The sequence below is a fragment of the Asterias amurensis genome, chromosome 14 (assembly GCF_032118995.1).
Source record: "Asterias amurensis chromosome 14, ASM3211899v1".
Lineage (NCBI taxonomy): Eukaryota > Metazoa > Echinodermata > Asteroidea > Forcipulatida > Asteriidae > Asterias > Asterias amurensis.
The window spans coordinates 17,333,951-17,340,247 of record NC_092661.1 but is presented as its reverse complement, the minus strand read 5'-3'; positions in this window follow the sequence as shown (position 1 = coordinate 17,340,247).

The following is a 6,297-nucleotide window of genomic DNA, read 5'->3' as shown; positions in this document are numbered from 1 at the left end:
TGGTTGTGAAGTGTCCCATTGACTTACGTATGGTTGTGTAGTTTCCCATTGAGTTGTGTATGGTTGTGTAGTTCCCCATTGACATGTGTATGGTTGTTTAGATTCCCATTGACTTGTGTATGGTTGTGTAGTTTCCCATTGATTGGTGTATGGTTGTGTAGTTTCCCATTGACTTGTGTATGGTTGTGTAGTTTCCCATTGACGTGTGTATGGTTGTTTAGTTTCCCATTGACTTGTGTATGTTTGTGTCAATTCCCATTGACTTGTGTATGGTTGTGAAGTGTCCCATTGACTTATGTATGGTTGTGTATTTTCCCATTGACTTGTGTATGGTTGTGTAGTTTCCCATTGAGTTGTGTATGGTTGTGTAGTTCCCCATTGACATGTGTATGGTTGTTTAGATTCCCATTGACTTGTGTATGGTTGTGTAGTTTCCCATTGACTTGTTTATGGTTGTGTAGTTTCCCATTGACTTGTGTATGGTTGTGTAGTTTCCCATTGACTCGTGTATGGTTGTGTAGTTTCCCATTGACTTGTGTATGGTTGTGTCAATTCCCATTGACTTGTGTATGGTTGTGAAGTGTCCCATTGACTTATGTATGGTTGTGTATTTTCCCATTGACTTGTGTATGGTTGTGAAGTGTCCCATTGACTTGTGTATGGTTGTGTAGTTTCCCATTGACTTGTGTATGGTTGTGTAGTTTCCCATTGACTTGTTTATGGTTGTGTAGTTTCCCATTGACGTGTGTATGGTTGTTTAGTTTCCCATTGACTTGTGTATGGTTGTGTAGTTTCCCATTGATTGGTGTATGGTTGTGTAATTTCCCATGATTTGTGTATGGTTGTGTAGTTTCCAATTGACTTGTGTATGGTTGTGTAGTTTCCCATTGACTTGTGTATGGTTGTTTAGTTTCCCATTGACTTGTGTATGGTTGTGTAGTTTCCCATTGACTTGTGTATGGTTGTGCCAATTCCCATTGACTTGTGTATGGTTGTGAAGTGTCCCACTGACTTAAGTATGGTTGTGTAGTTTCCCATTGACTTGTGTATGGTTGTGTAGTTTCCCATTGACGTGTGTATGGTTGTGTAGTTTCCCATTGACTTGTGTATGGTTGTGTAGTTTCCCATTGACTTGTGTATGGTTGTGTAGTTTCCTATTGACTTGTGTATGGTTGTGTCAATTCCCATTGACTTGTGTATGGTTGCGAACTGTCCATTGACTTGTGTATGGTTGTGTAGTTTTCCATTGACTTGTGTATGGTTGTATTAAGTGTCCTATTGACTTGGTTATGGTTGTGTAGTTTCCCATTGACTTGTGTATGGTTGTGTAGTTTCCCATTTACTTGTGTATGGTTGTGTCAATCCATTGACTTGTGTATGGTTGTGAAGTGTCCATTGACTTGTGTATGGTTGTGTAGTTTCCCATTGACTTGTGTATGGTTGTGTAGTTTCCCATTGACGTGTGTATGGTTGTATAGTTTCCCATTGACTTGTGTATGGTTGTGTAGTTTCCCATTGACGTGTGTATGGTTGTGTAGTTTCCCTTTGACTTGTGTATGGTTGTGTGGTTTCCCATTGACTTGTGTATACGTTGTACTACACTACCAAAACTTTCCCCACACGCTCAATATACATTCATAATGCTTGCATTTCCTTTTTAAAAAACATCGTCAAAAATGACATTTTCACGTCCCACGATACATAGCGTTGCTACAGCACTGTAGTATAAGTAAAGCGAGTTTTCGCACATGCTGTGTGCCACAAATCTACTGTTTTAGGTTTTTTTTTCGGGGGGGGGGCGGTAAGAGCGTAGGGCCTCTTTTTAGTTTATTCTCATCTGAATTGGTCTTGTAAACTTTCTGGTCAATAGGCTGCACGTTACGGGAGCACTTAACGTGAACGCCAAAAAAGTGTTTTGTCACTTTGGGCTTATTGCATCTCACGAAATTTTAACGACAACAGACACAATTTCTGACCGCGTTCATGTTCACAGCTGCTCTAGGAACAAACCTCCATACATCCCATATCTCTGGAACCCTATATCGTACAAACTAAATAAAAACGATAAATTCATCCTCACTCCTTAATTTTCTCTAACTTATTTCACTTTGAGAAAGCATGTCAAGTTATTTTTAGGGTTTGTTACGTCCAGTTTGGGTCAATAGACAAACTCCTAAAAATGTACCCCATTCAGCCGCATGAGGTCTTTTTTGTTAATAACGGACCGACTGCTAAACTAGGCTACAAAATGGGTTTGGCAAATGTACATTCTGAGACCTGACCGACACACTGCTCTAACCAATTTTTTGAATGGACTTATTCAAAAGGAAACTTAATGTCGTTTTGCTTAACATGTTTGACCAATGCAAAGTTCTTTTTACAGCTTCAAAACAGCCTTTGTCGTACGTGTATAAGTTTCACAAACTTCCGTGATGGGGTAAACTCTGAAACTGCAACACCATACCTCCATGAACAGACCGTATTCTAAGACGGTATTCAGGTACTCATTTGAGTTTCCTGCAAAAGATAACGTCCATAGTTTAAAAACAGCAAGATACGTTTTGCATCAATAGTGCAATTTCTGTATGGAGATTTTTGCAAGTCTGAGGTCGCCACTTTCAACCTTTCCTTCACCAAGCAACATGTGTCTCAAAACCAAACACCACACCACTCACAATACACTGACCAGAATGTAAGGAGCGGTTATTGGCTCTTTGTGTAAAGCCCCCCCCCCCCACCCCAAAATGTTATTAATTGTAAAGTTCCCTGAGACACCTTCCAACCTATAGCCGGCCTACCCAATGTTTCCAAATTATAAAGCTTCTGTTTGATCCCATCCTTGTCCATCATGATAATTCTCATGCCGTTTGGAAGTGAATGTTTTTTCAAATAAGTATTCTCCATTTAATCTTTTCAACAAATGAGTCACCTGTCACTAGGATTTCTAGGAAGTCTGATAACAACATCGACCAGTGGTTGACACATGGTATTCTGCGAAACAACAATCTGTGAGTTACTTCAACCATTCAATGCAAATTCGTGAGATTTGTTTCGGTTTTGTCCTGGCACCCAGCCTCTTCGACCCTTTCGACCCTGCGCAGCAATGAATGAACCAATCCGGAAAACCATGCTTAGTACAACATGAAAGTAACCCGACCAAAAAGGGCTGATCGAATGGCGGGTGGGCAGGCAAGGGGCAATGAGTGAACCAATCCGGAGAACCATCTGCGAAACACTGTTCAATGAGTCGGCTGTCAGAAAGATTTCTAGGATGTCTGGTAACAACATCGACCAGTGGTTGACACACTGTCGCTGCCCAAACTTTCTCCAATCAGATGACTTGTAAGTGGGAGTTTGGATCAGGGTTTTGTAGACTTGCAACCCGACGTCTGAAACCACACAAACGTATTGAATTCCACACACTTAATCGTGTTGATTTCCACAAGAATGCCATGCCACTGGACCTTCTAATTTTCAATCCAAGATGGCGCGGGTTACGCTTTTAATAGTATAGATAGATGTAGACTAGAGTCTGATGACAAGTAAATTCTTTCCACGAGTAACACAACAACTTAAAATCATGGGAAAATTATTTCGTCGTGTCGTCGTGTAAAATTTGGAAACCAAACGACCGGGACACCGACACTGAATACACGCAATGTCTTGCCTTGTCTTGTCTTTGTTGTTGTTGTTGTTTCGCAAGAGAAAGATTCAGAGCAAAAATTGGTTAATGTTATGAGTTACAATTAATCTACATAACAACATAATTTATAAGGCACGTTTATATTGTGCACGCTCGATCAGAGAACAATATGCGAGTGACTGTACTTTTCAAAACCTTGAGTTTAGTAAATTAGTCTTTGTTTAATTGGAATCGACAAATCGTAAACAGGGAAAGTATCTTTACCATTTCCAGCACGCGATGCTGGCCCAATGTCAATGTGTGGTGGGTCTGGGTCGCAAAACACCAGGCTAACGAGATCACTGAAATACTCACGTCAAACTTTACTCATCAGTGAATCATGAATTCATATTAAAACAGTTCAACGCTGAACCGCACTGTGGCTACTTGTTTTGTAAATAATCATCATTGGCATTTATTGTTCTACGCAAAACTTCAACTTGAGTCTATTTTGGCAACTATTTTGTATTCATTGGTTTAGTAGTCTTCGGTTGTCATAATCGTAACCAGTGGGTATCATAAATAACTGTATTACAATCAAATACTTAAAAGGATGAAACAAATTAGATTTACTGTTTCCATCCCATTGGTTTATAGTTATTTTAAGAAAGAATATAACCATCATTATGCAACACAACTTACGTACAAGGGGTCGGGAGGGGGGGGGGGGGGGCACAGGGGAATTTTGTTGTTGTTGATATTGAAGACCCCCCTCCTCCATTAAAAATACTGAGTTTTGGGATTGAAAGTTTCGGAGTAAATTATTACTTTTAATACGTTTTTTGTAACAATTTCGATTTAATTTTACAACACAACAATGTGGTTTGACAATATGAGAGTATGTGATGTATAGAAATGCTCTCTTTCGTCCATGTGAGTGAAAGGATATATTCAACCAACATCCGGAGAGGATGGTCAAATCATGGTCAAACCTATCGTTTGTTTCCCCCGGAACTATACATGGGTTGAGTTTGGTTCCAAGTATAAAGGTCATGTGGTTTTGTGGGTCATGAGGGAAAAGGTTTGAATTCGTTTACGTTGAGATAGTGAACGGTACGGTTGCCTACATTCTGGGCCCAATTTCATAGAGCTGCTTAAGCACAAAATTTCGCTTAAGCAACAAATTCATTGCTTAGTAAAATCCGATTACCGGCCAAGACTCCACGCAATTGTTATGCTAAGTAAACAACAGCTAAATACTAGTCCTAAGCAATGTATATGGCATGAAATTTTGGCCAGTAACATGTGTAAAATAAGCGAGCTATTTTCGTGCTTAAGCAAATTTTATGCTTAAGCAGCTCTATGAAATTGGCCCCAGTTCACATGAGATACGCAGTCAAACTCTACATGGCGGACGTGATAGGAATTAACTGTTTGGGCATTAGGAAAGCTTATGTCACTGCCAGTTTATCCGATATTATTGCATCCAATGAAATCACTAGATCTAATTAGCAGGTACCTGCCTTTATCCTTGCGGATAAAGACAGGGGCCCAGTCTATATTGAGATCAGTCAGTGGCGCATCACCTTCATCCAAAAATACACAGAATCGCTGAGGGCGGTGCATGATTGATACCACTATTCGAGGCATTTTTTGGTGCTATTTATACATTTACCAGGCATTATTTTACGTATAGCTGTTTCGGAAAAAGTTCAAGGAGCTGTCGATTGAAGTTGAAACACACAATGCCACATATTCCACACGTGGTAACCTTCCTACTTTATGATTTTTGATTTTTGTGTGTCCTTTGGAAACATCAAGAAAGTAATCACTAATGGTAAAAATTGTCAAATATTAGTCTTCTCAACAAATGCATAAAATAACAACCATCTGCTTCCAGATGCTTGATTTCGAGACCTTAAATTCTAAATATGAGGTCTCGAAATTACTCAAAATAATTGTTAGCATAAAAACTTACTTGGTAACAAGCAATGGAGAGCTGTTGATAGTGAGAAACGGCTCCCTCTGAAGAACTTTTCGAGAAAGAAGTAATTTTCCACGAATTTGATTTCGAGACCTTAGAATTAGATTTTGGGGTCCCGAAATCAAGCATCTGAATGCACACAACGTCTTGTGTCAAGGGCGTTTTTTCATCCATTATTATCTCGCACCTTCGACAACCAATTGAGCTCACATTTTCACAGGTTTGTTATTTTAAACCAAGTGAGAAGACTAGTCTTTGACAATTATTGTCCAGTGTCTTTAACTCTTTGTGAGTGCCCCTGTTCTTTCTGAATCACTGAACTGTGCTGTCTGGAGATCTGGTCTGCCCAAAAAGTGACCCAGAAAGATTGAGGTCAAGTACACAGCATCTAGACATGAGTCATACACTTTCCCTTTCAGTCAGACTTTTCTGTTTGTTATCCACGCTCACCTTTCACCAAGTATAGTGGTAGCTTGTTACCTTTTGTTGTAACTGGTTAAAGGAACACGTTGCCTTGGATCGGACGAGTTGGTCTGTAAAAAGCGTTTGTAATCCTTTTTTATAAAATGCATGTGGTTGGAAAGATGCTTTAAAAGTAGAATACAATGACCCACACAAGTTTTCCTCGAAATTGCGTGGTTTTCCTTTTACTGTAAGAACTAACACGGTCGGCCATTGATGGGAGTCAAAA